Source organism: Pan troglodytes, chromosome 13 (assembly GCF_028858775.2).
Source record: "Pan troglodytes isolate AG18354 chromosome 13, NHGRI_mPanTro3-v2.0_pri, whole genome shotgun sequence".
NCBI classification, from domain to species: domain Eukaryota; kingdom Metazoa; phylum Chordata; class Mammalia; order Primates; family Hominidae; genus Pan; species Pan troglodytes.
Window position 1 is genome coordinate 110,454,998 of NC_072411.2, and position 15,957 is coordinate 110,470,954.

The following is a 15,957-nucleotide window of genomic DNA, read 5'->3' on the forward strand; positions in this document are numbered from 1 at the left end:
AATGTTGGGAGCAGATTGGGTAATAAAATGTATATTGAGAATAAGACGGCCTTTTGACCTTTTAGGGTCTGGGGCTGTAAAGCGTCTCAGGGTTGCTGCCAAATGAGCCATGAACTGGGCTGGGTTTTTCATATTTGATGAAAGGGCCTAAACGCTCACTGATTTGGGAGAGGTCTGATAAAGAAAAAGAAGCATTAACCTTGACTAGGCCTTTAGCTTCAGCTACCTTTTTAAGAGGAAATTGCTGGGCAGGTGGGGGACGGCTACTCACTGAATGAAACTGTAAACTGGACTGGGTGTGAGGAGGGGAGGTGATAAAAATATTACAGGGTGGATGAGCGGAGGCTGAGGAAGAATTGGGACCTAGCTTGGCCTGGCGAAGAGCAGCCTGGGGAGGAGGCAGAGAGGACAGATGGGTCTGTAGAAAAGGAAGATTAGAAAGACTCAGCGACGCTTGGGGTTGGGACTGAGGGGACAGGTAGGAGGGAAAGAAGGAAGATTTGGGACGAGTTGCATTGGGCACAGAGACTAGGGAGGGACCGATGTGTAAAAGAATGCCTGGACATCAGGCACCTCAGACCACTTACCTATTTTTTGACAAAAATTATTTAGGTCTTGTAGGATGGAGAAATAGAAAGTGCCATTTTCTGGCCATTTAGAAGCACTGTCCAGTTTGTATTGGGGTCAAGCGGCATTGTAGAAGAAAATAAGGCATTTAGGTTTTAGGTCAGGTGAGAGTTGAAGAGGTTTTATGTTCTTAAGAACACAGGCTAAGGGAGAAGGAGGAGGAATGGAGGGTGGAAATTTGCCTATAGTGAAGGAGGCAAGTTTAAAGAAAAGGGAGAGTAGAGACATGGAGGGAAGCGGTTCAGGGGTTCTTACCCTCCAGAAAAGCAGGAAAGGGGTTGAGGTGTGGAAATAAGGGATCAGGGCACAGAGATATAAGAGGTTGAGGTGTGGAAATAAGGGATTGGGGTGCAGAGATACAAGGTTGGGTACTTGCCCCTCCCCCAGAAAAGCAGGACTTGCTGCTAAGGGTGAAGGAGAAGGGGTTGGGGGTTTCTTGCCCCCCAGAAATGTGGAGAAGGGGTACAGACACAGAGAGAAGGGGTTGGGGTACTCACCCCTCCCCTAGAAAAGCGGGACTTGACGCTAGGGGTGAAGGACCAAGGCAGGCATCCCTGCGTGGTCTGACACCTCTGAAACATGGGTGAATAATCAGAGAGGAGTCCCTGCAATGATTAAACACCAAGGGAAGGCTGCCTTCCCAGTCCGTGACCGGCGCTGGAGTTTTTGGGTCCACGGATAAAATGTGTCTCCTTTGTCTCTACCAGAAAATGAAAGGAATTGAAATTAAGAGAAGGGAGAGATTGAAGAGTGGAAAGGAGAAAGTGGTTGAGGGATAATGAGAGAGGTTGGAGAAGAGAGTAAGAAGAGGCCGCTTACCCGATTTAAAATTGGTGAGATGTTCCTTGGGCTGGTGGGTCTGAGGACCTGAGGTCGTAGGTGGATCTTTTTCATGGAGCAAAGAGCAGGAGGACAAGGTATTGATCTCTGAAGGGAGGTCCCCCGATCCGAGTCACGGCACCAAATTTCACTTGTGTTGGTGTGAAGAGACCACCAAACAGGCTTTGTGTGAGCAACATGGCTGTTTATTTCACCTGGGTGCAGGCGGGCTGAGTCCAAAAAGAGAGTCAGCGAAGGGAGATAAGGGTGGTGCCGTTTTATAGGATTTGGGTAGATAAAGGAAAATTACAGTCAAAGGGGGTTGTTCTCTGGCAGGCAGAGTGGGGGTCACAACATGCTCAGTAGGGGAGCTTTTGAGCCAGGATGAGCCAGGAGAAGGAATTTCACAAGACAATGTCATCAGTTAAGGCAGGAACAGGCCATTTTCACTTCTTTTGTGGTGGAATGTCATCCATTAAGGCAGGAACCGGCCATCTGGATGTGTACGTGCAGGTCACAGGGGATATGATGGCTTAGCTTGGGCTCAGAGGCCTGACAAGGCTGGTCTCAAACTCCTGACCTCAGGTGATCTTCCCGCCTTGGCCTCCCAAAGTGCTGGAATTACAGCCATGAGCCACCACACCTGGCCATGACCAATTATTATTTTAGAGAGACAGTTAACAACCGCCTGACCATCACCTGATGGTTGCCTGACATTCCTGGTGGGGGTGGGTGGAGCCCTCTTCTTCCCTGCTCATGCCTAACTTGCTACCTACTGTAGTAACACCAGTCTCATGGTAGTCCAATAGAGCAACCATGCCATCTAGGTTCAGGTTTTCACTAATAAAAACTGGTATTGTTTTTGAAATTAGCAAGGGTGTGCTTGATTTGTTCTGCAGCCTCTGTCGTAACAGGTTTTAGTCTTTCCTGGTCTCTGTTCTTCAAGTTTGCCTTTGATTGATTGCATGTAATCTTGGATGTACTTCTTTATGCTTCCTTTGTAAAGCTGCTTTCTTTCAAGGGATGGTTCTTGACAATCTTAACACCAGTGATTACATTGCTTTCTGTACATTTGCCCTTTGGGCCTTCAGCGGAGGCATTTCCACAAATGAGGGAGTCATCAATGCTACTCTCTGTCCTAGTGACCATCTTCTCCTCCACCTCCAGGCACAGCCATCTCCTGGATCTTGTAAATGTTGCAGAACATCTCATCGTGGCTGATGAGGTCCTGGTGAATAATCATAATTGCGGCTGAAGGGAGAGGCAGCGGGGCTAGCTTAGCAGGAGCCCTGAGCTTGAGCAGTGCAGTGCTGGGGGAGGGGGGAGCCAGTGGAAAAGCCCTAATAGGAGTTCTGAAAGGCATAACAATGACAGAGAACCCAGTTACCCATTTGAGAGAGTTTGTGGGTTCAGGAGTAGGAGAATGGAAATTGGGAATAACAGCTTGGAATAGTGGACCTCAGAGAAAGTTTCCTGCAAAAATTGCTGAAGCCAGCAAGGGATAAGAAGTAAATAATACATCTTATATACTATCTTAAATTGTACCTGTTAGAGATTACTCGCAATTAATTATCATCATCCTGTTTTTAAAATGGCTGACTAAACCAATGAAAACTTTTTGTAAATTTATTACATATGGCAACTTTTCCCTAACCTCCTTTCATGGTTCTCAAATTTTGGCATTCATAGAAATCACCTGGAGAGCTTGTAAAATTGGAAATTCCTGGAGTCCTGCCTTCAGAGTCTGATGCAGTAGATGGAGCCCAAGAATCTGCATTTGAATATTCATTTGGGTGTTTCCAAATTAATTATCCATTGTGTGTTTTACCTATCACTGGTGAGTCTCATATAGGTGACCCTTGGTTCACATTTTGAGAAACATTTTGTCTAGATGCACTGAGAAAATGATAGTTTGACCTCTGTTCTGCTACTTACTGGCTGACCCTGAGCAAGTCACTTTTATTCTCTGGGCCTCAGTTTCCTCTTGTGTAAAATGCAGTGGTAGATGATGGTAAGAATGAAATGAAAATACCTATAAAGGACCATATACATAAATGTAAATTCCCTCAACTGTTATTCTAGTTAAATACTGAAGACTTACTAGATTGCTTCCCCAATAAATTGTGTTCTAACACCAAACTGAATTATCCAAACTTTTGAAATGCAGTCTATTTGTATCCTTGCGTCTTGAACCTGGTATAAGGTTGAACTTATTTACCAAATACCATGTGTCCAGAAAGCAATTTACTTTCTTTTTTTTTTTGAGATGGAGTCTCGCTCTGTTGCCTAGGCTGGAGTGCAGTGGCGCCATCTCGGCTTACTGCAAGCTCCACCTCCCGGGTTCATGCCATTCTCCTGCCTCAGCCTCCTGAGTAGCTGGGACTACATGCAACCGCCACCACACCTGGCTAATTTTTTGTATTTTTAGTAGAGACAGGGTTTCACCGTGTTAGCCAGGATGGTCTCCATCTCCTGACCTCGTGATCTGCCTGCCTCGGCCTCCCAAAGTGCTGGGATTATAGGCGTGAGCCACTGCGCCAGCCGCAATTTACTTTCTAATGCTACAGACTGTCAGCGTAAATGTTAAGGTCATTAATTTTGCATAGAACTTAGTCTGTACACTGCTTTCCCATAACTCTAGTTTACATGGGATAATTCCCCTTATAAATCCTATACACTGTGACATAGGCCTAAGGTTTGTCATGCTCTTACAATCTCGGCTCTGCAGGAATTCATTCTTCTTTTTTCTTTTTTCTTTTTTTTTTTTTTTGAGACAGGGTCTCACTCTGTCACCCAGGCTGGAGTGTAGTGGTGCGATCTCAGCTCACTGCAACCTCCGCCTCCCAGGCTTAAGTGATTCTCCCGTCTCAGCCTCCCAAGTAGCCGGCATTACAGGTGTGAACGGCCATCACCTGGCTAATTTTTGTATTTTTAATAGAGATGGTTTCATCATGTTGGCCAAGCTGTCTTTTTTTTTCCCCTTTGTATTGCTTTCCTAGTCTACTCAATCCCCATTAATTTAATAATTTTAATAATTTTAATTTAATAATTTTACATAATGTTTATTCACAAAAGATTAAGAAAACAGTGTTTAAGGAATTGATGATTTCATAAGATTTATATAGATTAGATTAAGAAAACAATGTTTAAGACATTGTCCATTGCGACTAATACTTCAAAAGTGCCTACTTTTGAGTGTTTTGTTTGCTTTTTTTTTTTTTTGGAGAGGGCATCTCAGTATGTTGCCCAGGTTGGACTCAAATTCCTGGGCTCAAGTGATACTTCCACCTCAGCCTCCAGAGTAGCTGGAACTCTAGGCATGCGCCACTGCACATACCTTTGCCTACCCACTTTGTATCTGAATAAACAACAAATCTGAATCTTCCATGAGCAATTCACATAATTATTGAAATAATAAATAGATTTACATTTGTTTTCAAAAAGTTGCCTGTGTAATTTGTACACATGGTCCTCAAATGCCAATGTAGAACGATGCATAGGTTCCCGTCTCTTTTTGGTAGTATATAAATGGTGTAGTATTAAGTTTCAAGTCTAACTTACCACACTGTGCCCATTGTGTGTGCCCATTGGCCAGGCCAGTCCCTGGCACACAGTGCACCCTCAAAAAAATATTTGTTGAATGAATGCATAGGTTTTGAATTTCAGTGGGAGTTGAATTTCTCTTAGAAGCTTATTCAGTTGTTTACGTGATACTCTATATTTTGTTACCTGTTGATTATTTTACTACCTTTGTTCAAAATGATTCCTGATCAGATGGCAAAGAAAATCAGTTCAGAAGACCAGGTGCGGTGGCTGATGCCTATAATCCCAGCCCTTTCGGTGGACAATGTGGGCAGATCATTTGAGGTCAGGAGCTTGAGACCAGCTTGTTCACCAACATGGTGAAACCCAATCTCTACTAAGTACAAAAAGTAGCCAGGTGTATGGCCGGGCACAGTGGCTCACACCTGTAATCCTAGCACTTTGGGAGGCCAAGGTGGGTGGATCACCTGAGGTCAGGAGTTCAAGACCAGCCTGGCCAACATGGTGAAACCCCATCTCAACTAAAAATACAAAAAAAAAAAAAAATTAGCTGGATGTGGTGGTGGGCACCTTGAATCCCAGCTACTTCGGGAGGTTGAGGCAGGAGAATCACTTGAACCTGGGAGGCGGAGGTTGCAGTGAGCCAAGATGGTGCCACTGCACTCCAGCCTGGATGACAAGAGTGAAACTCTGTCTAAACAAGAAAAAAAAAAAAAAATTAGCCGGGTGTGGTGGCACATGCTTGAAATCCCAGCTACTCGGGAGGCTGAGGCAGGAGGGTTGTTTTAACCCAGGAGGCGGAGGTTGCAGTGAGCCGAGATTGCGCCACTACACTCCAACCTGGGCGACAGAGCGAGACTCCGTCTCAAAAAAAAAAAAAAAAAAAAAAAAAAAAAAAAAAGAGAAAAAGCTGGCTGGGTGAGGTGGCTCACGCCTGTAATCCCAGCATCTTGGAAGGCCAAGGTGGGTGGATCACAAGGTCAGGAGTTCGAGACCAGCCTGACCAACATGGTGAAACCTTGTCTCTATTAAAAATACAAAAATTAGCTGGGCGTGGTGGTGAGGGTCTGTAATCCCAGCTACTCAGGAGGTGGAGGCAGGAGAATCACTTGAACCTGGGAGGCGGAGGTTGCAGTCAGCCGAGATCACACCTCTGCACTCCAGCCTGGGTGACAACAGCAAAACTCCATCTCAAAAAAAAAAAAAAAAAGAACAACAGCAACAACAAAGAAAATCAGTTCAGAAGATGGGAATGTGATAAACCTCATTTCTTTAAAAATCTTCAGATGCTTTTTAGAGTATGATTCTCCAGAGTTGCTGGTGATAATTTTTCAGTTTGCCTTCATCTTCAGCCTTCTTCTAATATTTGAGCTGGACGTTTACTCTTTCCTACATGAATTGGCTTTCCCTCTGACTTCGTTTGACACTGTTCTCCTCTGGTTGTCTTTCAGGTTGTTCTTTCTGTATCCTTCACTGATTCTTTTTATTTAAGTGTAGCCAATCATTGACCATCTGTTGTTCTCGTTTTGCTATTCCTGTCAGAGAGTGTCTATTTTCAAGATTTCAATAGCTGTCTATATATCTGCTCCTGGCTTCAATCCTTCATCTTCAAATACTGCTTGAAATCCTCCAATTTGGGGGTTCTGCCTATTTCACACTCATTGGGTTCATAACTGAGCTCATTGCTTTGGAAGTAGCAATCTTCTTGGAACTTCTGTACTTTTGACAGTGGTCCCTTGATTCATTCATCCAGACTCAAAAAGAGTGATCTTTAAAATGCACTTCCTTCATTTTATTTTGGAGATTATCAGTGAAATCTCTGACCACTGAATGGATAATGTGGACACTAATATACTGTCATTCCAGAGAAGCCATGTGCCTAAAATTCTCCCCTGTGTCAGAGGGAGTTTGTGAGGCAGTCACATCAGGCCTGATACTTTTCCAGTAACTGCCAGAGGAAATGGCATATGCGAGCAATGTGGCAGTCATACTGTGTCCGGAATTGGTGGGTTCTTGGTCTCGCTGACTTCAACAATGAAGCCGCGGACCCTTGCAGTGAGTGCTACAGTTGAAGATGTTGTATCTGGAGTTTGTTCCTTCAGATGTTCAGATGTGTCTGGAGTTTCTTCCTTCTGGTGGGTTTGTGGTCTCGTTGACTTCAGGAGTGAACCTGCAGACCTTCACAGTGAGTGTTACAACTCTTAAAAGCAGCGCATCTGGAGTTGTTCGTTTCTTCCAGTGGGTTCATGGTCTCGCTGGCTTCAGGAGTGAAGCTGCAAGCCTTTGCAGTGAGTGTTACAGCTCATAAACGTGGCGCAGACCCAAAGAGTGAGCAGCAGCAAAATTTATTGTGAAGAGTTAAAGACAAAGCTTCCATGACAGGGGAGGGGACTGGAGTGGATTGCTGCTGCTGGCCCGGGCAGTCTGCTTTTATTCCCTTATCTGGCCCCACCCACATCCTGCTGATTGGTCCATTTTACAGAGAGCTGATTGGTCCATTTTGACAGGGTGCTGATTGGTGTGTTTACAATCCCTGAGCTAGACACAGAGTGCTGACTGGTGCATTTACAATCCTCTAGCTAGACATAAAAGTTCTCCAAGTCCCCACTAGATTAATTAGACACAGAGCACTGATTGGTACATTTAAAAACCTTTAGCTAGACACAGAGTGCTGATTGGTGCATTTACAATCCTCCAGCTAGACATAAAACTTCTTCAAGACCCCACCAACTCAGGAGCCCAGCTGGCTTTGCCTAGTGGATCCAGCCAGCGGTGCAGGGGTGGAGCTGCCGCAAGTCCCACGCCGCATGCCTGCACTCCTCAGCCCTTGGGCAGTCAATGGGACGGCAGGGCGCGGTGCCCCTCAGGGAGGCTCTGCCCGCATGGGAGCTCACGTGGTGTCGGGGGGAGCTCAGGCATGGTGGGCTGCAGGTCCCGAGCCCTGCCCCACCGGGAGGCAGCTGAGGCCCGGCGAGAATTTGAGCAAGGTGCGGGCGGGCCAGCAGTGCTGGGGCACCCAGCAGCTGCTGGCCTGGGTGCTAAGCCCCTCACTGCCCTCGGCCGGTGGCTCTGGCCGGCTGCTCCAAGTGTAGGGCCCACGGAGCCTGCGCCCACCTGGAACTCGCGCTGGCCCGTGAGCACCACACGCAGCCCCGATTCCCGCCAGTGCCTCTCCCTCCACACCTCTCCGCAAGCAGAGGGAGCTGGCTCTGGCCTTGGCCAGCCCAGAGAGGGGGTCCCACAGTGCAGCAGCGGGCTGAAGGGCTCCTCAAGGGCGGCCAGTGGATGCTGAGGCCGAAGAGGCACTGAGAGCAAGCGAGGGCTGCCAGCACGCTGTCACCTTTCAATACCACTGAACTACGTGAGGTAATCACAACTGTGGAAAAGGGCAAGAATTAAAGTACTAATTGTACAAATCAAGATGTTGCTTATCTTGCCATAGCTTTAGGATATTTGAAGAATGTGTTCATAGAAAATGAGACCCAAGTTAACTCCAAATAAGTTCTGAAAAGCATTCCCATTATAATAGTAAAGAATCATACTGAAACACTGTCACAAAACCAATGACTCAAAACCCAAGCTGTCTGACGCTCAGCAATGGTACAATCGCAGTAGCCTGACCTATAAAAGTACCCTCACCTAGAGGTTGTGGGTCCTATGGGACACTGATTTACCAAGATAGTGTCAGGATTAGCAGACATACTCCAATCTACTTGTTGGATGAATTAAGTTCAAAAATCAAAGAAAGGAAAAAAAACCCTTCTGTAAGGAAGTAGATGCAGATGGAAAGGCCAGATTAAAAACATTGGCTGAGCTCCAAGTTGTAAGTTTTCATGGAATAGAACAAGAGCGTGGTAATTAATTTGCAGTAAAAAATAAGTCACCAACAAGCAGGGTATTTCAAACAATAAAAATACAAACATGATCAAAAGAAAAGTAAACTTGCTGAGTAATTCTAACAAAGGGAGTAACTGCAGCCAGGAAATATGGAACATTTTAAATAGGTAAGAATAGCTCTAGAATATTAGAATAATATTTCAGGGTCAAAGTTAAGTTGTTAGCTTTTTGTTTTTTGTTTTTTGTTTTTTTTTGAGATGGAGTCTTGCTATGTCACCCAGGCTGGAGTGAAGTGGCGTGATCTGGGCTCACTGCAACCTCAGCCTCCCACGTTCAAGCGATTCTTCTGCCTCAGCTTCCCAAGTAGCTGGGACTACAGGTGCCCGCCACCATGCCCAGCTAATTTTTGTATATTTAGTAGGGACGAGGTTTCACCATATTGGCCAGGCTGGTTTTGAATTCCTGACCTTGTGATTCGCCCACCTTAGCCTCCCAGACTGCTGGGATTATAGGCATGAGCCACCGCGCCCAGCAAGTTGTTAGTTTTTAATCACGTATTTTAAACATTTTGGAGTTTACTCAAAAAATTCAGAGTTAAACCCTGTAGGAAATGACTGAAAAGCTTCTGAAGTGGAAAAAAAAAGAGAAAATTTTGAAATTGGTAAAAATTTAGTGACTAGAACATAGGAAAATGTGATTCAGTTAGACTGTCTTGAACGTTAGTCTCTGAGCATATAAATAATGTGCAAAGCATTATTTTCCAAATAAAGCAAGACCAACTAGGAAAAGGATAATTCTCATGTAGAAATCAAATGAAAGCTTTAAAACCAAATACTCCTAACAAGAAAGTGTCATGAAGTCATCCAGGTAAAGGAATGTAGGTCCAAAAAGCCCACTAAAGACCCTCAAATGTCTTTACTCATAATACTTAGTATATAGTCCAGTTAAAATTCCAGGGCAGAGCGCCTTCCTGGAGAGAGGCTTCATAAGCTTATATTTGGAAAGGTTAAAGATGATTTGAAATTGTGTCATCTATCAAAGGCAAACCAAGAGGCTTTGTCAAGAGGGTGAGCCTACACTGCAGAGAAAGTTTTTGAATTTGTTCCAGAAGAATGTTGTCCTATGCAATTAGTCCAAGGGATTAAGAACAGGTTTCCTAATATACCTTTAAAAACTTTTTATTATTAAAAAAAGGATGCAGGCTGGGCGCGGTGGCTCACGCCTGTAATCCCAGCACTTTGGGAGGCTGAGGTGGGTGGATCACGAGGTCAGGAGATCGAGACCATCCTGGCTAACATGGTGAAACCCTGTCTCTAGTAAAAATACAAAAAATTAGCTGGCGAGGTGGCGGGCGCCTGTCGTCCCAGCTACTCGGGAGGCTGAGGCAGGAGAATGGCGTGAACCCCGGGGGGCGGAGCTTGCAGTGAGCCAAGATCGCGCCACTGCACTCCAGCCTGGGTGAAAGAGCAAGACTCCGTCTCAAACAAACAAACAAACAAAAAAAAAAAAAAAAAAAAGAATGCAGTAAACCACACAAAACAAGTGTATAATGTAGTAAACCATTACAAGGTACTCTTGTAATCATTACCCGTATAAAGAAATGGAACACAGCCAGCTGCCCTAGAAGTCCTCATGTGCCTATCCCAGTCATACTCTGTCCCTGTTCCCATTATTACCTGAAAGTCCATCGTGTGGACTCCATAATTTAGTCTCAATAATAGAATTTGAAAGTCGATATCCCCATCTTTCCAAAAGGTCAGTAACTGGTGACAACCCTAGCACCCTAGTACCTTCCTTTGCTTCTACCCCAGACTTGTTTTTTAAGTTAAGTAAGTCTCCAGTCTCTGGAGATCCATCTTGAAACAGGTGGTCTTTCAACAATACTTTCTGCTGAGACATTGTCTGGTTGGATCTGGAAAGGAACGCGTGGACCAATACATTCTATTGGTAGAAAAGGAGGATCGCACGTGAAAGCTCTTCTCGGAGGAAGCCTCACTTAAGAAAACTGAATCATACTACTAGGTGGCTTAATATACAAGACAGTATACCCAAATTAACTGTTTGCAAAATACATTACAATCCTGACACAACCCAGCTTCATAGGATTCCCACTGGCCAAATCTGAGACAATCTAAGCATCAAAATACATGAAGATGGCCGTAAATTACAGTCCATTGAATAAAATAAGAATCTGTGAGTCCGGGCTGGGCGCAGTGGCTCACGCCTGTAATCCCAGCACTTTGGGAGGCTGAGGCAGGTGGATCCCTTGAGTCCAGGAGTTCGAGACCAGCATGGACAACGTGGCGAAACCCCATCTCAACAAAAAAACACAAAAATTAGCTGGGCATGGTGGTGCATGCCTGTTGTCCCAGCTACTGGGGAGGCTGAGGAGGGAAGATCACTTGAGCCTGGGAGGTTGAAGCTGTGGTGAGCTGTGAGCATGCCATTGCACTCAAGCCTGAGTGACAGGGCGAGACCCTGTCTCAAAAAAAAAAAAAAAAAAAAAAGAATCTGTGAGTCTATACCAATAATACCAATATAGATGAATGGAAGGAAGAGAAAGCTGTTCTTTATGGTAATATAAATATATACTCTTTTTATGCTAATGTGTGTAATAATTATAGAAGGTGTGATGGAGTTATAAAATCATCAATGGACGTTGAAACAATGGGTGAAGCTTGATGATGAGCAGTGTGCATACACAGCATCTCCCTACACGTTACTTACATTTACAAAGGAGAGAACAGTAAATTCACAAGGCAGCTACCACCTTCACCAAATAAGCAAAGCTAATTTCACCAACGTGAGGACAAACCAACATTATGCATCCTTCCCCCTCTTCCCGTATTATCATACACTGAGAAGGATGCTGTATCACTTGACAAAGATACAGTTTTGCTTGGCCGAACTTTAGTCAGTCTTCTGAATCTTCTGCTAGGTCCATCTGTGTATTTTCTTGTAAAATCCAGTTTTAGCAAAGGACCCTGCCAAGTCACTTTAGCAAGGAACCCCCACATTATTGATATCTGATCATCTTCAATGTGTGATCATATTCCTCATCTTCCACCATCTCCTGGGTAATGTCTGATCATTCTGGTCTCTCTTCAGCAAGAATCCTGTTGGTTGCTTTAGCCAGAATCCCCCTCACCCCTGATGTTTCCTCTTGGTAATTTTCCATCCATTGACCCCACCCTGCTCCTTGGCTATAAATTCCCACTTGCTCATGCTGTATTCAGAGTTGAACCCAATCTGTCTCACCCACTGATTTGAGATCAGTCTCAAATCCATCTACCTGACTGACTAAAATTAAGAGTTTATAAAGTAGGGAAGGAATGTAACAACATTCAGGGAAACAGGAATTAGGGAGGAGTAAGGAAGAGGAGTTTGTCAACAGGAAGCAGGTAATTGCTTCACAATCATGATGGGTGAGGGGTCTGATGTTTCCTTGTTCAGATGCAGTCATCTGGTAAATTCCAATTCCTTGATGCTATCTGAGAGGCCTGATGGTTTATTTCTTGAGAAAGGAACTCAGATAAGACAAATGTAACTTTTTCGTTTTAAGACTAGGAGGGCCCATTTCTATGTTTATTCAGAAAAACCATAAACATTAGTTCTATGGGACAATTGGGCCAGTTTCATAAACAATGCTACAATATCTGCAAAATTCACCTCCTGCAGAGTCTGAGATATCATTCAAATTCAGAGTTCTTTGAGTTTCTTGTTCCAGAGGAATTTACAGTTTGGAAGCTACATTCTCCCTAATATTAAAAATAGGGGTTGTGAAAATCTCTAATACTAGAGAGGTGAGTGCAAAACTTTTATCAGTGTTGATATAAATATTCAAAGTCTTCATTATCATTATTATCATTCTTTATATTAGTTTCTAATTTCCTTCTTAATAAGAAGAGCCAAGACCCTTAATTTGGGGGAAATATTTATTATGTAATATTGAAGTAGATGATAGGTCACTTGTTAATATTGTAGAAGGATTTTATGTGTCAAGCAAGAACACAGGGGAGCTGTGATTCTGACTGCTAAGATTAAATTTTAAATATTTTCAGTTAGAAATTCTTCCTAAGAAACAGTACCTACAATTTAGAGTTTTGAAGTCTGGAACTCATATGTTCCCTGTCCCTGGATCCTGCTGCCTTCAATGTTGTGCTAAAGAGCAGTCATTTTCTAGGTCAACAATTCTGACCCTCTAGTTGTTACATAATAAACCATCAGCCTCTGAATGTATTGGTCAGCATCTGTTCATTTGCTAATTATTTTAGGACATTAACTGGTTCTTGGCCAAATGCTGATCCTGATAGACATTAGGCCAAATGTTGATCTGCACTCACCAGATCAACTCTGAGGATGCTTGTGAGTGCTGGAGGAACTATTTAAAATCACCCAGTCCAATGCCATCATTTTGTTGTATGTGATGCTTTCATCTCCTACCCAAACCTGAAATGTGAGTCCCAAGTTCTGGTCCAAAATGGCCACTGATGTATTTTGCAACTTTGGTCAAAGTAGTAGAAACAAAACAATTTTTTTTTTTTTTTTTGGAGACGGAATCTCACTCTGTTGCCCAGGATGGAGTGCAGTGGTACAATCTCAGCTCACTGCAACCTCCGCCTCCCCGGTTCAAGCGATTCTCCTGCCTCAGCCTCCTGAGTAGCTGGGACTACAGGTGACCACCACCATGCCTGGCTAATTTTTGTATTTTTAGTAGAGACGGGGTTTCGCCATGTTGGCTAGGCTGGTCTTGACCTCAAGAGATCCGCCTGCCTCAGCCTCCCAAAGTGCTGGGATTACAGGTGTGAGCCACCATGCCCGGCCCAAAACTCTTTTAAAATTTATTAAAATCTTGTTAATGAAAGAGGAAATGGATGCTCTAACAGTTATGAAGAGTTTGCCAGGCAAAAATCTGAAAAAAGAGTAATAAGTTTATTTTTTAAATTTTTTATTATTTTTTTGAGATGGAGTCTCATTCCGTTGCCCAGGCTGGACTGCGGTGGCATAATCTTGGCTCACTGCAACCTCTGCCTCCCAGGTTCAAGTGTTTCTCTTGCTTCTGCCTCCTGAGTAACTACAACCACCACGCCTGGCTAATTTTTGTATTTTTTGTAGAGATGGGGTTTCACTATGTTGGCCAGGCTGGTCTCGAACTCCTGACCTCAAGCCTCCTAAAATGCTGGGATTACAAGCATGAACCACTGTGCTCAGCTGAGTAATAAGTTTAGATGAGAGGAAGAGAGTGCAAAACACATTTTATTTGACAATTTTTTTTGGATGTAAAGTTTAAAATGTTAATTTGAATTTTATAAAAAGCCAAATATCTAATAATCTGAAGAACACTACATTTAACCAGTATATTGGACATCAAAGGGCTTTAAATATGTTTTCGGCCGGGTGCGGTGGCTCACGCCTGTAATCCCAGCACTTTGGGAGGCCGAGGTGGAAGGTCGGGAGTTCAAGACCAGCCTGGCCAACATGGTGAAACCCCATCTCTATTAAAAATACAAAAATTAGCCGGGCTTGGTGGCTGGCGCCTGTAATCCCAGCTACTTGGGAGGCTGAGGCAGGTGAATTGCTTGGACCCGGGAGGCGGAGGCTGCAGTGAGGCAAGATCACACCGTTGCACTCTAGCCTGGGCAAAAGAGCAAGACTCCATCTCAGGAAAAAAAAAAAAAAAAAATCTATTTTCCAAAGAGAGAAAGACCTGTGGCCTTTGGAAGAAAATATCAGCTCCACCTTTAAGTTAAATATTAATAACATCTCTAATTTTTTGCTTTCTCATAAAAAAATCAGTGCTATAGAGTCAACTTCTTAAGACTTTGGTGAGAATTAAATGAGATAGTATGAAGGCACATAAAAAGAATTTACATTCCTTTTCCTTATAATCCCAATCTATCCTATTAAAAAAACTTACAGGTATTAATGTTAAAATGAGTCATTGGCATGTCATTATATTGAGGCAAAGACTAGTTGAATTTATCAGCAAAAAGCCACCAGAGAAACAATGATTATGTGTCTTGTATTCTAATTTACGTAGACCTCCATTCCTTTTACAAACTACAGATAATATAGGTTATAAAATCTTTTACTGAAAAATCTTAAAAATCTTACGAGATGAAAATATTTATTGCCTCTTTCTTGATGTTAACTAGAAGCAATGCTTTTTTTTTTTTTTTCTACCACCTGAGTGACCTGACACTGGTTGATCTCATGTGAAAATTGATTTTTATTTCCCTTGCCAGGAGAGCTCATGTGGTTTGGATTCTAACTTCAATTTGGCCAGGAATAAATTGCCCAAGCCACATGGGCCTCCCCTACTTCATGAGAATCTCCTCTCAACAGGGTGTTCTAGGACTGTGGGCTTGGATTTGGATGTATTTTGGGGTAGCACTGAGGGAAATTGGTCAAAAGCTCATTCTGAATAAGCTCCATGCCATCGGATTCTGAAAGGCTCCATGTTTCATTGGGCCTTCAAGGGGATTTGTGTAGAGCAGTGTCTGGGGCCCAACTCCAAGCTTGCCAGGAAGGTAGACTAGAAATTACCAAGGATCCCCACCCCAACTCACTGACTTCTGATGTGTGAGAGCGCAAAACCTCACCAGAGCCTCCCTCCCAGAGATGCTAGGATGTGGAGCAGCCTTTCCCCAGGTGTGAAGCCAGAAAGCGGGAAGCATCTTTGACTTGCTGCTGTCCCTCCATCCCCACATATCCTTGGTCTTGCCAAGACCCATCCATTCAACTTCCTTATCCCAGGGATTATCCCGTTCTCTTCCTGGTGCCACTGTTCCAGTCAGATCTTCATCATTTCCCACCTAAAGTATTGCAACAGCCTCCTAACTGGTCCTCCTTCCTCAATTGCACCTAACACTCTGCTCCCCACCCCAAACCATCCATTCTTTTTTTGTTTTTTTGAGACGGAGTCTCACTTTGTCACCCAGGCTGGAGTGCGGTGGTACGATCTCGGCTCACTACAACCTCCACCTCTCAGGTTCAAGCGATTCTTCTGCCTCAGCCTCCCAAGTACCTGGGACTACAGGTGTGCGCCACCACGCCTGGCTAATTTTTGTATTTTTAGTAGAGACGGGGTTTCACCGTATTGGCCAGGCTGGTCTCGAACTCCTGACCTTG